The sequence below is a fragment of the Mustela nigripes genome, chromosome 8 (genome assembly GCF_022355385.1).
Source record: "Mustela nigripes isolate SB6536 chromosome 8, MUSNIG.SB6536, whole genome shotgun sequence".
Lineage (NCBI taxonomy): Eukaryota > Metazoa > Chordata > Mammalia > Carnivora > Mustelidae > Mustela > Mustela nigripes.
The window spans coordinates 19,317,793-19,340,027 of NC_081564.1; the positions used below are offsets into that span (position 1 = coordinate 19,317,793).

The window sequence follows — 22,235 nt, forward strand, 5'->3', positions numbered from 1 at the left end:
ACTCCAGGATCACGACCAAAGGCAGAACTGAGCCAAAGGCAGATGCTTAACTGAGCCACCCAGGTGCCCGTTTTTGCTTGAGTGCATGTGAAATAGAGGCGTGTATGAAATGTCCTGTGCAGATGGTAACAATTCAAACACCATCCTGGGCTAGTAAGCCAGCTAATAACCTTGCTCAAGCCCTGGAAGGTCCACGCCTTTGAAACATCACTGTCTACACTTTGGACACTAGCCTTCCACACCATCCCCTCTACTCATAAAAACACAGGAGAGGGGTTTTGTTGGCCTTAAAAGAAATCATTATGCACCTTGCACCCCCTCACCATCACCACTTGATATGTATTTATCTGCATTTCCATCTCCAACCCTATATTTATATCTCTATCCCTGTATCTATGTATATCTATCTCCATATAGCTCTCTCTCTATTTATACCTGTGTCTCTTTCTATGCGGAGAGGGAGAGAGGACATATCTATTCCAGACATCTCACCAGGTCATTACACAAAGCTCCGGCTCATTCTTTTTTTTTTTTTTTTTTTTTCTCTAAAGCTGAATAGCCCATCAAAATTTATTCCATTTATCCCACAGAAATACAAGGCACCGAGGTAAGCATTTTTGTACAAGGTTGTTTACCCCAGCAGTCTGTTGTAACAAGAAGCTGAAAGGAATATAGGACAATCTGTAGGGAACCATTGTGCTTATTTATCTCGAAAGGCTTTACCACTGGCTCTCGAATCCCTCTTTTCTTAGCAGTCAAGTGCGAACCAAGGGTGCTCAAGGATCCCACCCGGAGGGAGACTTTTTCTACCTGCACATCTTTACAATGGATATTTTAAGCCTCACTCTGCCTCCCCAGTTCCACCCCTCTCCCTCCTACGGTCCCTCCTTCCTGACTTTCAACTACTTTCTACTGGAGAATTCTCTGAGAGGTTTATATAATTAAGATGATTTCACCAGGGGCACCCAGCTGGCTCAGTCAGTGGAGCATGCAACTCTTGGCCTCAGGGTTGCAAGTTCAAGCCCCACAGTGGGCTTGGAGCTTACATAAATAAATCAATCAAAATGAAATGATTTCACCAAATTACGTTTAAGAGCTGGACTTTCATTCCAATAACCTAGCCTAGCCAAGCAATTGCATGTCTCTTTAGGAAGACTCTGGTACGTTTTGGCCTAGACCCCCAACATTTTCCAAAAGGAGGGACCCTTTCAGATGCCAGGCACTCCACATGTTGGTTGTAATGAAAATCCAGGCCCTCTTCTCTTAGTAACGGTTCCCCAGTTTTCTTTTGGGAAACCAGCAAAAGAGGGCTCTCCATCAGTCCATGTGCCCCAATGGAGGATCTCACTTTCGGGTGCTATGAGCCCCTGACCATAGTCTGGCCAATCAGATTCCATCATGTGCTAGAGATGGTCACGTGAACCACTCTGGGCCAATAGGAAACTGACCTGCTCTGCGGGAGTTGCCAGGCTGCGAGGCAGGTGTGCCTCCACCTGCCAAAGCCACCTTGTAGCCGCAGGGGATGAGTCTGTAATTGAAAATAAGATCGAGGGATGCCTGGTGGCTCAGTCCACAGCGCATGGGACTCCTGATCTTGGGGTTGTAAGTTTGAGCCCCATGTTGGGTGTAGCGATTACTTAAAAATAAAATCTTGAAGAGAGGTGGGGAGGGGAGGGAACCAAAGCCCAGTAACGGCAAAACACAGATTCCTGTGGTGTTGGGTTTCTGGCATCCAACTGGGTCAAAATTCAGACCTACTACTACCTTTTGCTTTGCAGTCACATAAACCAAATCATGAAGCCAATCTGAGCTGGGTTTCTGTTTCTTGAAACTGAGAGGTAGATGCTGTGATTACTCATCAGATGCTAAATGTTTGCCTGTGTTCCCAGGGCATAAGCAGGCTTGCTTTGGGGGACACGATTTCTTGTTTCCTGCTAATTCTGCCTATCCCCTCGATGTGCAGAAACTCCAATGTTTATGCGAAACAGCCCTCCTACACTTTCAATTCAATGGCTCTTCCTGTTCACTAGAAGGAGCCCTGAAGCAGATGCTCCTCCCCAACCCAGTAAGCCTTTTCCTTTCTCCTATACTTTGGAGGAGACTTTCTGTCTCCTGTTTCATTTAGAAGAGGGACAGAATAGGAATGGCCTGATGGTCAAGAGCAAGGGTTCTAGGCAAGCAGACCAGATTCTACCACTTAACAGCCCTGGAACCCTGGCCAGATGCCTCGGCTTCCTATCTGTAAAATGGGGCTGGTAATAACTCCTCTGTCTGGTTGAATGAATGAACAGATGAATGAAATTAACAGAGAAGCCCATTATAGGGTCATCGCCTCTCACCATCCCTGAGGACTGAGCCACCTCTCTGGCTCACTAAGCAGTATCTAAATGAGGATGGTGGGTGCCTTGTGCTTGGAAGAGCCCATGCTTGGCTTAATACTCTACAGCCACCATCCTGACAGTTTTAATAATTTTTAACAAAGGCCCCTGTGTTTTCATTTTGCCCTGCAAATGATATGCCCATTTCTGGCTATAGGTATCTCTCACAGTCTATCCAAAGTCATGTCCCCATGACCCCTAGAAGAGGGGTCTCCTTTGGGGCAGAAACTGGTGGGAGGAAAGCCGCCCAGAACCAGATCCATAAGCCTCTAAGTCAGTGTGGGCCCTGGGCTTGCAGAGGCAAGGAATTACTGCTCTCACTCGCCCTTCAGCCGGGGGGGGGGGGGGGGCGGGGGGGGGGGGGGGGGGATAACTGATGCAGGAGACAAGTTCCGGTGCCAGTGCTAGTGCCAGACTCCATGGAAGACCCCTCTCCCTTCCTCCCTGCCTCCTTTCTTTCTTCCTTTTGCCTCTTTCTCCCTCCTGTCTGCCTATTCTCAAGTCATCCTTCATCTTTCTTCCCCTCTGTGTTCTCAGATCTCTCTTTTTTTTCTCTTTAAAGTCAACAAATATTTTAATCCCTATTCTGTGCTGGGCATCGATCGAAGGACAATCCCCTGGGGGGCTCTGTCCTCATCACCTTTAATTTCTTCACCTTTGTTTCCGTTCTGTTCTTTATTCTTTCTTGGTCTTCCTTTCCTCTGTCTTCTCTTTCTCTCTGTCCTTCCGGTTCTGTCTCTCCTTGTCTTTCTTTGTCTTTATGTTTCTCTCCGCACCTTTTGCTGTGTTTCTGGGTCTCCTTTCTTACTGCCTCTCCTCCCAGTTTCTGTGTCTCTGTTTCCCTCTGTCTCTATCTCTCTGTCTCTCTCCCGGTCTCTGCATCCCGCCCCCACCGGAGCACCCCCGCGCCAGTTTCCTCTTGCAGGCACCCAGTTGACAGGCTGCTCACGTTGTAGGTTGCCTTGAAACCTACCATGCACATTCTCGTGGCTGGATTTTTCTGCGTCCACCTCTGTTAAAAAATCTTTTGACCTTTGAGATTCCAACAAAAAGAGCAGAAGTACACTCTCAGGGAAATGCAGCACCTCCAAAGAAAGCCTCATTCCTAAGCTTTGTGCTTTTAAAACACACATGGCCCTGTGGGTGTGCGCAGGCCTCTGAGGTCCTCCAATTGCTCCCCCACCACCGTAAGGGGGGAGTGGGGAGCTAGTGCTGGTGACAATTTTGTTTTCCGGAGTCTGTCAACATGAGCAGCAGATGTGCCCAGCAATTGCCTCCTAATCCTGCTGAGCCATTTGCCACAAATCCCTCTTTTGTCACAATTAAGCCCAGAGTTGAAGAGAGTGACGAGACAAGGGGTGGGAGAGCAGGGGAAGGTTGTGAAAAGAGCCTGGAGAGGTGCTAAGAACACAGCAGAGGAGCCAGACTGTCCCCTGAATCGAGGCTGGCTGCCTAAGTAAGGGCTGAATGACCTTGGGCAGGAGACCCCTAACAAGCCTGGAGCCCTCACATTGTGCCTGGTGTTGCAATGACCTCTGCAGGGATGATCTCACTTAATCCTCCCAGCAACTCTGAAAATAACAAACCACTATTGATAAGGAAGCTGAAGCCCAGAAAGGCTGGCTAACCGGTCCAATGTCACACAGCTACATGGTCACCCTTCAAATAGATTCCTGAGCCTGGAGGTCTTTATGGGATGGTGGTTCCGGTGACCTCCCTCAGGGTACACTGACCACCACCTTAGTCCCCAAGGGAATGTGTCATCCATCACAGACCAGCCTCTGGGAACTGAGTAGGTCCTTATTCTGCTGTCCTCTTCTGCGGAATGGAGTCTGTGCAGTCCCTGCAAAGTCAGGGAAGCATAAGACCCCGGTTGTCAGGAAAGACACTCGCGAATGAGTATGCAAATAGAGACCATTTTCAGCAAGGCTTTGGGGAGGCTTGGTCTATTGCAGAAGCATCCAGAACTCCAGCCAGCAGCCTCCCAGTGACTGTTTCTTGGCCACTAGAGGAGAGGCAACCATGCGTGGAGAGTCAGCAACTCTCCTCCAGAACCGGGCCAACCCCTTAGGCTCTTCTCCAGGGAGGGCAAGATGGCAACAATCTAGGCATTTTTTTCTTTTCACACTTGAACATGTCTGAAATCAGGATGTATCTTACAAATGGTGCCCTTTCGCAATTACTTGGCAGCACAGTCTTTAGCGTGCATAAAAGAACAGGGAGTCCTACAATTAAAGAGGCAGCCTTCTATTCCCTGAAATACTGAAGCTTAGGGGCTGGTTCTCATTGGCCCCACCTGGATCACGAGCCTCTCCCTGGCCAATCACTGCAACCCTGGTTGTAGAACCAACCCTGGTTGTAGAACCTGGTTGCAGAACACTGCAAACCTGGTTGTAGAGTCAGGTGTCTCTCAGGTGTGACAGATTACACTCAGCACTCAGCACCTAACCAGGTGGACCAATAGAGTGAGGGACATTTCTGAGAGAAAAATCAGAGTATTGCCACCAGAAGAGAGGTCTATGGGTTCTGGGCAGGCAGAAACCATTGCTGCCTCCTCCACTCAGGGTCATTCTGAGATTTGGTGAGAGTATTTGCATGAAACCAGGGGCCCCTAGTAAGCGCCCATACTCTAGTGTCCTGTTATTATTAAAGATGCTAAGTTGGGGTGCCTGGGTAGCTCAGTCATGAAGTGTCTGCCTTCAGCTCAGGTCATGATCTCAGGGTTCTGGGATCGAGTCCCCCATCTGGCTTCTTGCTCTGTGGGAGCCTGCTTCTCCCTCTCCCTCTGCCTGCCCCTCCCCTTGCTTGTGTGCGTGCTCTCTCTCTATGACAAATAAATAAACAAAATCTAAAATAATAATACTAAAGATGCTAAGTAGACACGTTTCACCACACTCTATTCAAGCCTCTAGATAGAACTTCAGTTCACAGAAAATTCCCAAGACAAAAAAACAAGTTCAGTGATATCACCAGGAACTATTCAGACGAATCAAAGACATTGACTCTAAACCGATGACAGACAGGCATTCTGTGTTCTTTTTCCCTTTTTTCATCTTTTCAATGTCTTTGAAATTTTTCCCAATTAAAAAAAAAATGGTGGGTATAAGCACATGAAAAAGACACTTAATGAGCAACTACTTCACTCCCGCAAGGATAAACAGAGTTTAAAAGCCCAGAAAATCGTAAGTGTTGGCGAGGATGTGGGGAAACCAGAACCCTCATAAAACCGATGAGGGAACAACTGGGCAATTCTTTAAAGCTAAATAGTGAATCTTCATAGGCTATAGTAAATCCCCCTTAGGTATACACCCAGATGAATTGGAATCAGGAGCTTAAACAGATCCTTGTATGTGGCTGTTGATAGCAGCACTATTTACAATAGCCAAAAGGTGGAAACAACCCAAATGTCTATTGATAGATAAATGGCTAAATAAACTGTGTTATATCCATACCATGGACTATTACTCAGCCATGAAAGAGAATGAAGTCCTGACACAGGCTAAAAAGTGAATAAACCTAGAAAACATGATCCCAAGTAAAAGAAGCCGGACACAAAAGGTACCATATTAGATTATTCCGTTTATGAAAATATCCAGAATAGGCAAATCCATGGAGACAGGAAGCAGACTGGCAGTTTCCAGGGGCTAAGAGAGGGGGAAGAAGAGTAATTGCTTCTTGGGTGTGGGCTTTTCTTTAGGACTGATGAGAATGGTTTGGATTTGGATAGAGATGGGGTCATGCAACACAGCGAATGCATTAAGTGCCGTGGAATCACTCACTTCAAAATGGTTAATTTCAGGGGCGCCTGCATGGCTCAGTCAGTTAAGCATCTGACTCATGTTCTCACTCATGTCGTGAGCTCAGGGTCATGAGTTCAAGTCCCATGTTGGGCTCCACACTGGGCACGGAACCTACTTAAGAAAAAATGTTTTTAATGAAATAAAGTGGTTAATTTTATGTTAGTATGTGAATTTTACCCTGATTTTAAAAATGTTAGGAAAATAGAATGAAAATAAACATATAAAATACCCATGCAGGAAATATCCACAGGTAAGTAGGGAAATGAGGCAGGGAAAGGGAGGCTGTCCATAAAAGGAACAGTAGACAAGGGCACAGCTTGTGTAATGGCATTCTCTTCCACCTGGGAACCCCGGGAGCCAGTGTAGACATACACCTGAGTCTGTGCATGCCAAGCAGGGAAAGAGCTGAGACAGAATTCCTCCTCAGCTCCCATCAGTCATCGGGCTAGGACTGCTCTCAGAGGGCGTGAACTCCCGGCCATGGCTAGCCTGTCACCTGTGCCAACAGATGGGGCTCTCCGGAGAAATTCCCCAGGGCAAGGGACACAGGTGTGGAGAAGTGGTAAAGGCCATGAGGACATGTGGCATCTACTGCAGATTCCGAGGCCAGAGTATACAACAAGACAAACAAAGGTCTTTCTTTTGCGGCCAAATGGCAGGTAAAATCCAGGCCAAATAAACACAGGTTTCTCCATTTGCATCTGTAGGAGTAGCACGGTCTTTTGTGGAATCTCACAGAGGACTACTTTTCTTTTTTTTTTTTTAAACTACGCCACCCCCAGCTCCTTAGGGAACTGGAGAGGAGGGTCCACACCGCTTTCCTCTGCCAGCCCCCCTCCCCAGTCCACCAGTAATCAGACTTTAGCAGGTGGGTCACACACCTGCTGGGAATGTCTCCCCAAATCTAGCAGAATCTCAGGGTTTGTGAAAAATGTATGCCCGGCTCTCACCCCCACAGACCAGTATGTGAACCTCATGAATTCTTAAAGAACTACCCCAACCTGAGGTTCCGTAGCAAGACAAGCCAGGGCTCCCAGGAATGAATTCCACAAGGAAGGAAACGCCAACCGGTGGGCACATAAACTCCCCTTGCCAGAGCAGGCTCATCCTCGCCCTGTGATCACACGTTCACACACAGCAGCCACCGCATCTGGTGGCTTGAAAGTGGGACCGCTGAAGACAAGTGGGAATGAGTTGGCTAGGCAGGCCCAGAAGGCGGGGGTTGGGGGGTGAGGGACGGCGCATGTTGAAAATGATTTCATCTGCCCGGTTTTACTTCCCTTTCTCTAGAAGGTGAAGTTGACCAGGTCAGAGAGAACCTCAGCAGGTGGGGTAATTTTGTCCTTGACTTCCACCCATAGACTGACACATGCTCCCCACGGTAGCTGGTAGGCACCGAGCCTGTCACCGCCTCTTCAAAACACTGCTGGTTTCCATGGAAACACAAAAGCAGTTACTGAGAGAGCCGCTGGAAATTTCAAGTCAAGATGTCCAAAACTCTCCCTGCAGTATATTTTTCTGAGACCTGATCTGAAAGAGAAACAATAGCACAACTTTGCAAAGAAGACAAAGGAAGAGCCGTGACTGTGAAAACGGCTTGACACCATATGCGGATCCCCAAAGACTGTCTAGAATCTGTCCATTTAAAAATAAGCTCAAGGCAGATATGGGGGAAAACGTATGCATGGCCCCAAAGGCTCCTGACTTCAGACCCGATTTTGTTGCGGCCACGAGCCTACTTGGGGTTTACAGTTTCAATCTTGACAGGACAATACAGCAATAGGACTCTTAAGACACTTGCTAAATGAACCCAGAATCTCTTGCATGCCGATCTGCCTCCTACTCTCAGAGCTAAAAAAGAGCTTCTCAGGCTCGGATGATTATATATCTATTTTTTTCAATCTACTCTGTGAGGCGGTAATGCGGAACAAAAGATAATGTCTTCCTTTAACACCTGTGAGATTGGCGTGCCATAAGACGAAATTTTCTTTTAAACTCCCGGAGAAGATACTCGATGTATTAAAAAAAAAAAAAAAAAAGAAAAAAAAAGTTCAAAAAATAATTTGAGAAACTGGAATTTTTAAAAATCCCTCTATTATGATTTTAAAAAAAACTTGTCAGCCACATCTTCCTATTCTGACCTTTGACTTTTGTCTGGGCCGTTAGACGTATGGCCTTATCCTCTTGGTGTTTTGTTTTGTTTTGTTTTGTTTTGTTTTGTTTTGTTTTAAAGATTTTGTGTTTTAAGTAAACTCTACACCCAACGCGGGGCTTGAACTCACAAAGTTGAAATTAATAGTCTCACAGTCTCCGGACTGAGCCAGCCAGGTGCTGCTCTCTCCTCCCGCTTTTACTTCTGATTCAAATCATTAGTGGGAAACTTCTAGCTTCTCCACTTCACACGTTGGAGTTACCTTTTGTCCTTCCAGTTACTCAAGTAGAAATCCAGAAGCCACTTTGACTCTTTTTTCTCCCCCAAGCCCGCTAGATCAGTCAGCTCAGGCAAATACCATAGGCGGGTAGCTTAAACAGCAGGAATGCATTTTCTGCTGGTTCTGGAGTCTAGAGGTCTGAGATCAGGACACCGGCGTGGCTGGGTCCCGGTGAAAGCCCTCTTCATGACTTGTAGATGGATGCTTTCTTGGTCTGTTCTCACGTAGCAGAGAGAAAAAGAAAGAGAGACAGCAAGCTCTCTGGTGTCTCTTCATAGAAGGGCACTAATCTTGTTGTGAGAGTCCCACCTTTGTGACCTCATTTAAATCTAATTGCCTCCCAAAGGCCTGGTGTCCAAACACTATCTTGGAGGAGCTTAAAGTTTCCACTGTATTTGGGGGGAACATAATTCAGTTGCAAGCATCCCAGGAATCATCAATCACCAAAATCTCGTTCATTTCATCTTCCAAATTCTTTTTTTTTTTTTAAAGATTTTTTTCTTTATTTATCTGACAGAGATCACAAGTAGGCAGAGAGGCAGGCAGAGAGAGAGAAGGAAGCAGACTCCCTGCAGCGCAGAGAGCCCGACGTGGGGCTCGATCCCAGGACCCTGGGATCATGACCCGAGCCGAAGGCAGAGGCTTAACCCACTGAGCCACCCAGGTGCCCCCATCTTCCAAATTCTTATTGAGCTTTTTTCTCCTCTCCATTGCCACCACCACTGTCCTAGTTGATATGCTTGTCGTCTCTTGCAAAGACTTTGCAGTAGGCTACTAGTTAACCTCTCTGCTCCTGAACTTGCCCTCTTTAAATCCACCCTACAAATATTAGACTTGTTTTCCAAAAATGGAGGCCAGATAGCATAGCATGGAAGCCAGACATCATGATAAGGCATAAGGCATAAGTATAGCTGAAAAGTTCAAGGGGGTGGATTGTATCAGTCACAATCGATGTTCTACCTCTTGGAAAGCCCAGCCAACACTGCCACATCCAAAGCCTCCAATGCCTCGGTGCTGGTTTCCTTGACTCTTTCAGAGTGAGGTTGGGGTCAGGCATAATCTCCATCCAACTTGGCATGGCAGGATTTCTGGCAGCTGTAGCCCTCAGGTCCACAACCATAACAGACTCCTGCAGACTCCGCTCCTCCCATCACATTTAAACTTGGATAAAGCCCTGCTTCACAGGGCCTGGGATCTGGCCTCCCCAGCAGCTTCCCAAAAGGGCTGGGTGAGTGTGCAGACTTGCCCCATGGGTCAGCTTGGGCCAACAAGTATCAAGAGCCTCTCTCTCTCTCTCTTTCTCTTCAGTGAACGGGGCTGAGGCTCAGTGTTTCTCTGCAGCCTGTCTAGAGATATTCCATGTGACCAAGCAACTGGCTGTGCCTCTCCATGGTCCCCAAACATTCATTCCTTTTGCTTCCTTCTTGGGCTTATCCCCATCCTCTAATCTTTACCTGACCCCTCCCCAAATACCATTTCTTCTGCATCAACTTCCCTAGTTCCCCACTATCCCTGCCCCACCAACAGGTCTGAGCCAGACACCCCTTCTCTGTCCTTCTACAGAAATCTGCATTGTTGAAGCCCTCGGGTTTACTCAATGACCCAACCCCCATCACTCTCCTCTCCAGTCAAGGAACCCATTTCTGTAATCTTCAATACCTAGCACCATGCCTAGAGCACTCAATAAGGATTTGCTAAATCCGAGGCCCCATTATGGTTACTTTATGAGATATAAAATAGTGAACAAAATTTCCACAGACATAAGATGCCAAAGAAGGCATTCCTGGATGCAGAGAGGCAGGAAAATGCCAATGTATAGGGGATACACTTGGCCGGGTAGTTTGGGGCTCTCTTTTGGAAGGTCTTGGCAACCAAGCTGATGAGTCTACATGTCTTTTCTGTGAGAGATTTGGGAGCTTTCGAAACCAAGAGGTTGCTTTAGAAGCTTTAACTGTGGTTGATGTATAGCTTGAATGGGGGATTGGGAGATACAGATGGGAATGGCGGGGCTCAGAATCACTAGCAGCAAAGACAGTGGGAAAGAGAGGCTGTGGGACAGATAGGTGAGGCAGAGTCTATTGGATAGGCAAAGCACTCAGGAGTGGAAGGGATCAAAGTTGGCTTCTAGTAATCAGAACAGGAGCTCTGGGAGAAGGCTGGGAACAGAAACTGGAAGGCAGGAAAAGTTTTTGGTTTGGGGCTGGGGAGTCAAAAGCCTTTTTATAAAGATAAGACTCTTTCCTGCCACATACACACACACACACACACACACACACACACACACACACTCCACCACAGCAATACCCAAGAGCCAGGTGTGGTGGTTCTAATTTTCATTTTCACCACTGTTCTCTCATCAGGGATGAGCACAGGCATTACATAACATTTCCACAAAGTCAGAGGACAAGAGCCATCTGTCTGGCCAACTGATGATTTAAATGTGAGGTGAGTGGAAATGTCAGACCCCCGACTCCTTCATTTTCCCTGAAAAGTCCACCTAAATTAAACATTCATACTGAGGGCAGATACTTCTTGAGACTCAATGAATGTTTTTGTGGGACAGGAAAGCAAGCCAAAAAGGAGGGAAGAGAAAGGGGGGAAGTTACGTGACAATAGGAAAATTCCTCTTTCCTTACACCAACTCACTGTGCTTCTGGAAAAGAGGAAACTTGGAGGCTACCTATGGAACAAGCCGTTACTATTATTGCCATCATTGTTATGTTCACATTCCAAACATGGTTTCAGTGCCCAGCTGTGGCTATGAATTGGTCCGTGGTTTAAAAGCATTTGTGGAACATCTCTTGGATAAGCTGGCAGTAAGGAAAGATGGGAGGTTCAAGTTGCAATCCCTGTCTCCCAAGGTCACTCTCTAAAATGGGCACTCTGAACACATCGCTTAGAACTAAGAAACGAGGTGTACCTCGGGGCCCAGGCAGTTAAGGGTCTGCCTTCAGCTCAGGTGCTGATCTCAGTGTCCTGGGATTAAGCTCCACGTGGGTCTCCCTGCTCAGCTTGGAGCCTGCTTCTTCCTCTCTCTCTGCTACTCCCCTGTGCTGTGTGCTCTCTCTCGCTCTCTCTCTCAAATAAATAAATAAAAGCTTAAAAAAAAAAAGAATAAGACACATATAAGTCATCTGATTTCCCATTAAAAAAAGAATTAAGGGACTAGAGATTATTAAATACAGTAAAAGGCTACAGGTAAAAATTTAGCCTTGGAATAGTGTGCAAACAATCAAAAAGTATTTGGGAGCCCAGGGGTACCATCTTGGGCTGGAACAGTTGGGAGAACATCCTCTCCTAGCTTTCATCAAGTTATTCTCAGTGGGCTTCACCAAGGTGATACATAAAGTTGGGAAGAGCTGATCAATAGGGGGCTTGGAAATTACAAAGTGATTCTGACATAAAAGAAGAGGAGAGGTCCATTCCAGAAGCAAAAAGATTGAGGCGACCCATCAGGTTCTATAAGGTAAGGCCAGTGTTTCTCAGAGTGGAAGCCAAAACCTCTGCACCAGCACCACCCAAGTTCCTGGTAAAGGCAGACCCCTAGGTTCCACCCTGAGACTCTGATTCACCTAGTCAGGACCAAGGCCAGACAGTCTGCATTTTGACCCAGCCCCTGGTGATGCTGAGGCATCCTAAATCTGAGAACCACTGCAAGTCTTTCTCCCGAGCCCTTCCATCCCTACCAATCTGTGGAATCACCCTCTTGTGTTCAATTATTTATTCAAATATATTTACTGATTCTTACTGTGTGCGAAGCTCTATTCTAAGCACCAGGGATGCAGGGGACTACAAAGGAGACAAAGTCCCCGCCTTTCTAGACTTTATATCCTAGTGGGGGAGACCAACAATAAACAGATAAATAAACAATTAATGTGCATCCTGGTGAGGTGCACCATTGGGAAGGTAGGCGGCAGAGGTTCTCAAGAGGACTGATGGAATGCGGTTGCACATCCAAGGTCAAGGGGGACCTCTCTGATAATTGACATCTGAGCAGAAATCCAATCCTTCCAAGCCCCTGAAATTCCCTGCTGCTTTGCCCATCCCCCAGACTGCCTTCCTTATCCTCCAAATTCATTCCTTCCCTAATACTCACCGAGGATTGCCATATGCCAGGCAGATGTCTCCAACATCCCATGCCCAGCCTCATTAGGGTTGCTTCTTGGCCATTCTCAGCAGTTTTTTACAATTTTCACACCCCTTCCTGGCCCCCCCAGACCGCCCTATGTCCTCATATTCTATGACCCTCTGGCAACACACCCCCCCTGCACTTCCAGTTTTTTGCTCTGAATGTTCACCTTCCCAAATCGACATACCACTTCCAACATCCCTCTCCGTATCACACAACCGGCTAAGGTTCCAGGATGGCTGGGGGAAGGGAGCCACAAGAATGGCAAACTCCGAGAACAGCAATGAACTTCATGATCGTGCTAACCCCTCTCATGGTTAAACAAAGATTCTCAAGTTGGCAGCTTGGATGAAAAGGGTTAAAATGTGTATGCTTTGGTACAGAAGGAGGCTGGGGACTGGAGGAAATGAATATTTGTGATCACCTCTAATATTAGTGATTTGCCTATGTGATCCCATTTAATCCTTACAACAATATTGTGAAGTAGGTAGTAAGCCCATTTTCACAGATAGACAACTGAGGCTCACAGAGTAGCTCATGTCTAGGACCACCTGGCCAGTGATGGATGGAGCTGGGATTCAAACCTAGATCTGAATCTAAGGCTCCTTGTTTTCTTCCTCCAAGTGAAATGAGAGTTTGTAAAGAAAAAAAAAATCTGAACAGTGCATCTCAGGTTAAGAGAAATCACGAAGGCTTTGCCAGTTAAAGACTCAGAGAAGCTCTGAGTGAGTACACAGCCTTTCAATTCTAGGTAGGGGGTATGTGTCAACCAGCGAGTTGAGTTTGTGACAATCACGTTGCGACCTGACCACCCTACCACGCCACTGTCGCATCAGCTAGATAGAATCTGGCAGGGGTGATAAATGACCACCTTAGACAGGTATAAAGCAATGGGAAAATGCAGACAAAAATACAGTAAAAAGGAAGCTTGCAAAAAGAAAAAGAAAAAAAGGGTAAACTAAACCCTAATGCATCTGGTTCAGACTGTCGCAAATTCCCAGATGCATAGAACCAAATTAATTAATGAGAAATGCAAAAAAGACTTTTGCATCCTGAAGCTATCTTAAATTCCTTTACGATGCCAGAGCTTGTAACAGCAATCCAGGTGATTTCCAGGTGCTGCTTGGCGGCACTCACCTTCTCCCTCTAGGAACATGCCCTGCCGCAAGAACGCTTAGACTCTCTGGTCTCTTCCAGACATACTTTTGTGTCCCTGGAATCCAGGAAACTCTGGCTACCTGGAGTGTGGAGAAGCAGCTGGCCGGGCCAGGACCTGGGGCCCCTCCCTGGAGGGAGCAAATGCCTCTCCGGCTGCAGCTGCGGAAAGAGGGAGGAGACTCGGGGGACAGGATGGTGAGCTGTGGAGGCAGTGGTTTGGATTTTAACTCGGTGAGTCATGCCCCCGGCAGCTTTTTACAGGAGTTGCAAATTCCAGTAATAACAGAGCAGGGACATCTCTCAAGGGACTCCCGACCAATCCAAGGTGCCGCCTGCTCCATCTTGGCAGTTCTGAGTCGGTATCTGAACGGCTTATCTGCAAAACCAGATCCTGAAGTTTTTTCCTTGCTTTGATCTCTGGGCTTCCTTGAAACCAGGAGGTTATTCTGCCCTGAAGGTGGTGGAGTCGGATGACAGCCACTGTCAGTAGACACCACATGTGTGCGTGGTCCCTAATCCAAGCAGGGACGCGATTCTCTTTTTCCATGTCCTGAAGGGTGAACTAGGTGTCTTCCTTTTGTCTCTCCCCATCTGCTCTCTGGCTTTCTCCTCCCTGTTCCTGCCTCTAGGGAAGCTAGCCCGCACGGTCCCCATCAATGGGCTCCCTCTCCTTGGTCATCCAGTTGGGTAGGTCCCAAGGGAAGCCCCAGTGGGCGACAGAAAGGCAGGCGGAGGGTGAGTTCCCAGCTTCCTCTTTGTGGGGTCCCCTAGTCTATGTCTTTTAGGAGAGGGAACAGACCTCTCTAAATAATACCTCTACCTCCAGATTCCGGGAACCCCTCTCTCCCTTACCCCTTCAAGCCTAGGCAGGTAACAGCTTCTCCTGTTACTAGCCCTGAGTGCTGCATACTCCTTGAGATCACCTTAAACTTGGCCCAACCCCTTTATTAAAACCCTCTCCAATGATCCCCCTCGCTGCCTTGTGGGCACCTGAGTGAATTAATCATTTAGGTGAAAGCAAGCCCTGCCTCCCTGTCTCCTCCCCTGCTGTTGCTACCTCCCCCATCTGCCAGCACCCGGACCATGGGCAGCTGAGCCTTGATCATGGGCCTTTGCCGTATCGGTGTCGAGCTCTTAGAACAAAATTCAAGCTCCTTCCCAGGGCTGAAGACACCTGAACCTGCTCTCCAAACCTATCCTCTGCCCCCATGCTCCCTCTTCCTCTGCCCCAGCCATGTGGGCTTCTTACCTTCTCCCAAGCCTGCGAAACTTGTTCACCCAACTTTGTACTCACTGTTCCTTCCTTCCCTCCACCTGCTTTCAGGGCTTCCGTGTAAGGGAGGGGCAGGAGGGGAGGATTCTCACAGTTGTCAAGTTTAACCTCCCTCCTGCAAGTTCCCTGAGGCAGACATACATTTCCATTTTTTAAATTTTTTCATATTTTGGCATCACTGTGCTCTGGGAGCACCTACCGAACATGTCAGGTAACATAAACGAAGCACGTGGCCAAGGCTAATATAAATCATTCAGGCCTCCTGGTCTGGCTTTTGTTTCCCCACTTTTGACAGAGACACAGAAGCAGAGAAATATCTCCTTACTTTTTTAGACACAGTTGCAAGTCACAGTCATCCTTGGTGCTGGGAAACAATAGGGAGTGGGTGCGGACAATAGCAAACCACCTGCCAGCCAATTTGCTGGTTTGCAGATCGGATATCTCCATTTTTCAAGAGAAGCTGGGAAACCAGCATTTTCCATGGTGTCTCCTAAGCTTTAGATACTGACAATTTTATTTTATTTTATTTTATTTTTTTAAAGATTTTATTTATTTATTTGACAGAGAGAGATCACAAGTAGGCAGAGAGGCAGGCAGAGAGAGAGGAAGGGAAGCAGGCTCCCTGCTGAGCAGAGAGCCCGACTCGGGACTCGATCCCAGGACCCTGAGATCATGACCTGAGCCGAAGGCAGCGGCTTAACCCGCTGAGCCACCCAGGTGCCCCTTTATTTTATTTTTTTAAAAGATTTATTTATTTATTTGACAGACAGAGATCACAAGTAGGCAGAGAGGCAGGCAGAGAGAGCAAGATACTGACAATTTTAAAAGGCTCATGAAAGCCACACTGAACCCCTTCTTGTGCTGGATTTAATGCAGAAGCTGTCTGTACTCCCTCACGGCCGTATACTCTGTGAGCATAACACATAGGATCTGTTCAACAATACATGCTCAATAAATAGTCTTCCCAGTTGACTTCTCAGAGTTTAGAAGTAGTTGCAAGCAGTACACCTTCTGTCCCTGGGGAATGTAAAAACAGTGGGTTCGAAATGAGAGGAAGTTTCTGCATTCTACCCGGGAGCTTAAAGGTATATCCGCTCCGAGGCTAAGATACAGTCTCCATGAAATTTCATGCAGATTAGATTTCAAGACCACTTGATATGATGTGGATCGGTATTCATTGATAGGGTCCTGTCTATTTTGTAGTTCACATTCATTCTTTTTTTTTTTTTTTTAAGATTTTATTTATGTACTTTTGAGAAAGAGAGAGAGAGAGTACACGGGAGGAGGAGCAGAGGGAGAGGGAGATGAAGACTGCGCTGGGCATGGAGCCCGACACAGAGCCAGATCCCAGGACCCTGGGAAGGTGACCTGAGCCAAAACCAAGAGCCGGATGCTTAACAGACAGAGCCACCCAGGCATCCCTAGCCTGCATCCATTTTGATGGTGGTTGGCATTGTGTACCTGTTGCTCAATAATTTAATAACCTCAACTGGTGGAAAAATGAAGACCTATATGATCACAGTCTCTTACCACCAAGGAAGGCTCTTGGAGGTGGGACATGAAGCATGTTGTCATGACACATTTTAATTCATTTAGTGGCTGAAATGTATTCCAGGATTTGTAGAGGGCTGATTCTCATAGATCTTAGGGACCTGGCCTTGCTTCTCATGCCTGTTTTTCCGTCGCTGAGAATTCTCAGTTCTCACACCGACCTTCCACGCCCAGCCAAAGATATTCTGAGGCTTCCAGAGAGTGTGGACTGCAGAGGAAGGTCAAGAGCCAGATCAAGTTCAAGGTGACCCAGTGGAAAGCAGGGTTAGAAACAGGTGATGGTTTGGGGAAGACGTTTTAATTAATTCGTTTTTTCCACTCTATGAAGCAAGCTCTCCTAGGCCTCACAAGCAGCAGGCTCATGTCGGTTTCTACCTATTTGCACAGTAAGCATGAAGTTCGTTGTCTGTTCCAAGACTAAATAGATGTTAGCAGCCCTTTACTGGATCAGCTCAAGGTGATTTAGATTTGTTCCCGGAATACATTCAGCATTTGACAACATGCGAGCATGGTTTGGCTTTCTGGACAGATGGAATCACTCATTGTATATGCTAACCAAACAAAGCTCATCACTCAGTTTGACAAATCTATGTAAATTTATAAACTTACTCCATAGAATTTCTGGCTCAGGCTTATCCTGATCTTTCCCAAAGCAAAGACCCCCAACTTTTATTGGGGGTCGCCCAGGGCAGGGGCTTACAAACCCAGTCTTAGGATCTTCTATTACCCTAAGACAGAAGGGCAATATATAAAGCTAATAAAAGGCAATCTGCTTAGAAGGCAACAACAGAGAACATCTGAGAATGTGCATATCACCCCACTCTCTTCTGCCCCTCCTTCTTCTCTTCCCCCTCCAGGCACTACTGGGAGCCATGGAGTTGGAGCACAGTTAGCTGTTCTTGAACGTCTTCAAACAGCTCAAGTCATGTTGGAAACCCACAACCCAAACGTTTAACTGGTTTGTCTAACCTCCCCATACTGTCTTTTGGGGTGCCTGGGTGGCTCAGTTCATTAAGTGTCCAAGTCTTGATTTCAGCTCAGGTCATGATCTCAAGGTCGTGAGATCAAGCCCTGCATCAGGCTCTGCGTTCAGTGTGGAGTCTGCTTGTCCCTCTCCCTCTGCTCGCCCCCCTGCTCTCTCTCTCTCTAATTAATTAATTAATTAATTAATTTTAATTGCCTTTTTATAATTTACAATTGTGTCATATTGCGAACATTCCTAGAGAATAAGAGGACACACATTCAGATACTGACCACTCACCTTTACCAAATCCTAATGTTTTGCTTTATTCCTTTGGTTTTTATAAAGGAATGAGATAGTACAACGTGCTCCTCCTTCATTCCACTCCCTTCCCCCAAATAATTACTATCTTGAAGTTGTATTAATGATCACCATGCAAGATTTTAGTATTAATGCATTTATTAATATACATTAATGTATTTCCCCAAATGTATACATGTACATATGCATGCATATGTAGTATAGCATATAGTTCTATCTTATATACACATACAATAGTCCCTCACCAGCATACTGTGTTGTTTATATGAGGTCACACTTTATAACAATATTATACTTCGTGTATCAATCTACGGTTTGCTTTTCCAGCTCAATATTATATTTTGGAGATTTACCCATCTCAGTACATTTAGTCCTGGCTCATGCTATAACTTCTGTCTCATATTGCTTTGTTTGAATTTTTGTGTGCATTTTCCTCTTTGAGTGTTTGTTGGCTCCAGTTTTGCACATGTTGCTATATATATTCTTGTCCCACTCTGAGAACTTCTCTAGGACAAAGACTCTCAAACTTACCTGACTGCCACCAAGTACACATTGTACAGCAGGACCCCGTGCAATGCACACATGCCGAAAAACAGAAAGTGTAAGATACATTCAGAAATACTCTCCTGGGGCACCTGGCTGGCTTAGTTGGTGGAGCATGGGACTCTTGATCTCAGGGTCGTGAGTTCAAACCCCACCCTGGGCATAGAGCTCACTGTGTTTGGGGGGGAGAAATAAACTTAAATAATCTCATAATTTCTATTGTAATTTATTCTGTTTCATTATCTTAACTCGTGGTCATGACTTACTTTATTTTTGGAACAATCAATGAGACCCCCAGTTTGAAAACCAGAGCCCTAGAGCAAAGACCAGGAAGTGGGATGGCAGGATTGTGTGTGTGTGTGCATACCTTCTACTTTATTAAAGATGGCTAGAGTTGTGTAGATTCATACTCATCAGTAGTGTGCAAGAGTACCTAGGATTCCACAGACTCACTGACACTTGGCATCAATTGACTTTTTAATTTCTGCCCACAAGATGAATGCAAAATGGCATCTCTATGGTTTTATTCTTTATTCCCCTGATGAGCAGTGTGGTGAAAGGCACCTTTCCCTGTGTTTATCAGCCATTGTGTTTCCTCTTGTGTGCATTGCCGGCTTATACCCTTTACACAGTTTTTATTAAGTAGTTTCATTTTGTCTTTAGCTTTCTTGGCTCTGTCTTTCTATATAAATTTTATGACCAATTTATCTGGTTGCACTAAAAATACTGAGATTTTCATTAAAAATTGTTTAAATTTTATAGATTATTAGGGGAATCTGACCTCTTTGTGATGTTGTCTCTTCATATCCATGAATTTTGCATACATTGTTATCATTCACAATTTATACCCTGCCTCTCAATACTTTTTATTTCAACTTTTTTCATCTTTCCCATTTTAGTTCAATTCTTTCCTGAAGTCTTTACAGTTTTGTTGGTATTATGGAGAATTTTTTCCATTACTCTTTCAAATGCTTCCTATTTCTTTTTCTTGCCTTATTCCATTGGTAGAAAATCCAATATGATGTTGGATAGGAATGGCAAAGACGAGCATCTTTGTCTCAGCTCTGATCTTTGAGGGAAAGCATTCAGTCTCTAGTATCAACTATAATGTTGGTTGTAAATTATTCATAAACGCTCTTTTATCAGATTGATGGAATTCCCTTCTCTTCCTATTTTGCCATGAGTCTTTAATCATGAAAGGATGTTGAATTTTGCTTTTTCTGCATCTACTGAAACATTATGTAGTGCTTTGACTTTAATTTGTTAATGTGGTGAATTCTATCAAAAGATTTTTCTCGGGTGCTTGGGTGGCTCAGATGGTTGGGTGTCTGCCTTCTGCTCAGATCATGATCTTAGGGTCCTGGGATAGAGTTCCGAATCTGGCTCCCTACTCAGCGGGGAGCCGGCTTCTCCCCCTCCCTCTGCTGTTCCCCATGCTTATGTTCTCTCACTCTCTCTGTCAAATAAACAAATAAAATCTTTTTTTTTTTTAAAAGGATTTTTCTCATGTTGAGCAATTCTTAATTCTCAAAAAATACTTTTTAATGTAATTTTGAATTTTACTTTAAAAATGTTTTTTAATATCACTAATAGCATACTAATATTTCATTTTCAAAAGTTAAAATATTTCTGCACGGTATTTGCAAACACACATTTTCCTGGAAGGATGCATGAGAAACTGGTTTTAATGATTATCTCAAGGATAGGGAACCGGGTAGTTGAGGAATAAAGGAGAACGGTACTCCTAGCAACTGATTTGTCCTTTTTGCATTTTATTCCAGGAGTATCTAAATCCTTTTAAAAATGGGGCGCCTAGGTGGCTCAGTCGATCGATGAAGCCTCTGCCTTCAGCTCAGGTCACAATCCCGGGGTCTTTGGATCGAGAGCCCCGCATCGGGTTCCCTGCTTAGGAAGTAGCCCGCTTCTCCCTCTGCCTGCTGCTCCCCCTGCTTGTGTTTGTGTGCGTGCTCTTTCTCTGACAAATAAATAAATAAAATCTTTTAAAAAAATAAAGAAATTGTTTTTAAAATACTGAGTCAAATTACAATATTCCAGAAAATGCTGGATTCCTTCTGTCCACTGTGCCTAATTTCTTTTTCCTTCCTAATGGCCCCTGAAGTTACAACTCATGAATTCGGTGTGTGTCCTCTGAGGGATATTCTTTGCATTTGCCAACATTGTAATATTTTAACTTTTAAAAAGATACTAGTGTATTCTTCTAATCCTTTTCTCCTGCTTTTCTATAAATATACATATATATCCACAGAAACTACAGAGTAACATTTTGTGTTGTGTGTATGTGCTATGCAGAGGAAGTCAGACTACAAGCATAACTCTGATTTTTTGCTCTATTACTTTTACATATATTTATGAAGTTTATATATGTATATATGTAAATATATATATATGTGTATATATATATATATATATATATATATATATATATATATATTTAAGATTCTATTTTTTTAGGCACTCTCTACACCCAATGTGGGGCTCAAACTCACAACCTTGTGATCAAAAGTCCCACGCTCTCCTGACTGAGCCAGCCAGGCAGGCACCCCTAGGAGCTTTACAACATCACATATATATCAAGCTCTTCCTTTTACACTGTTGCACAGGATTATACAATATAAAAACATCTCTATTCCTTTATCGATTCTAGCATTTCTCTAGGATGGATATAGAGTAGTGACATTGTTTGTTTTTAAGATATATAATTTGTTGTCATTTTGACAAATAAAATTTCTCTCTAAAGAGACCATACTCACTGATCTAATGCACCAAGCAAGCATTTTCTTATTCCTTTACTGACTTGCTGTGACCTTGATTGAGCAAGGCATGTTTTCTCTCTGGACCCCCGTGACTCCATCTGCAGCAGGAGGGAGTTGGGTGGACTCCACGAGTGGATGAGATAGCATAATGATAGGTTGTGCAGCTTCAGAGTGGGTCGGGGAGGGCTGCCCTGAGGAGACAGCGGGAGGAGGAGGGCGTCAGTGGCAGCCAAGCAGGAGGCAGGCAATTTAGACTCACTTGGCCCTTATCTTGGCTCCTCCATTAGTGCAATGACAATTTATTTGGAGCTCTCATCCCAAAGCCCCCTCTGGAAGAAAGCCTGGATACGCATTTTCCGGGGGAACTCGCCCCCCATCCCAGTGTCTCCCACAGGCAGAAGTGGAAAGCAGGGTTAGCAAAATGTGTAAAGGGGTAATATCACCATGGAACCAGTAAATACTCTTAACAAACACAGAGTAGTATAATTGCGCTGGTCAAAGATAATGACAGGATTTATAGACAATATTAATTTGTAATGCACTACAGATGGCATGATCCAGGAATGGAACACACATTTACAACTATATGAAGAATGTTTTCCTTCTCAACCCTGTCAATGTGATGCTCTGACTGTATAAGCGCCTTCGGAGAAGTCTGAGTTTGAGCAACTTCCTGAACCTGAGAGGGACCAAGTGCCCTTCAGCCTTCTCAGCCCTCCCCAGGTTCAACCATCAGAAGGCTGGCAATGAAAAGAGACATCTTGTTTATTGTTTCTAAATCGGATCACTGTGTTGATTACCCACAGTTTGAACAAATCTGGATGCATTTTTTGTTTCCCAATGCATGCATTTTGGTTATTTTAGCAGAATAAGGGGCGGGGGGAGTTCTTCCTCCTTTGGAGTAAGGACAAGTGG

The 22,235-nt window shown here is 45.3% G+C and overlaps 1 long non-coding RNA gene across 1 annotated transcript; it reads left to right on the forward strand.

The window, feature by feature from the left end:
- Positions 1 to 13,893: 13,893 nt before the first annotated feature.
- Positions 13,894 to 20,487, forward strand: LOC132023839 (uncharacterized). Its single transcript, XR_009406070.1, has 3 exons — positions 13,894 to 14,128; positions 17,579 to 17,679; positions 20,328 to 20,487. It is a non-coding gene; the product is annotated as an uncharacterized LOC132023839 (long non-coding RNA).
- The last annotated feature ends 1,748 nt before the right edge of the window (positions 20,488 to 22,235 follow it).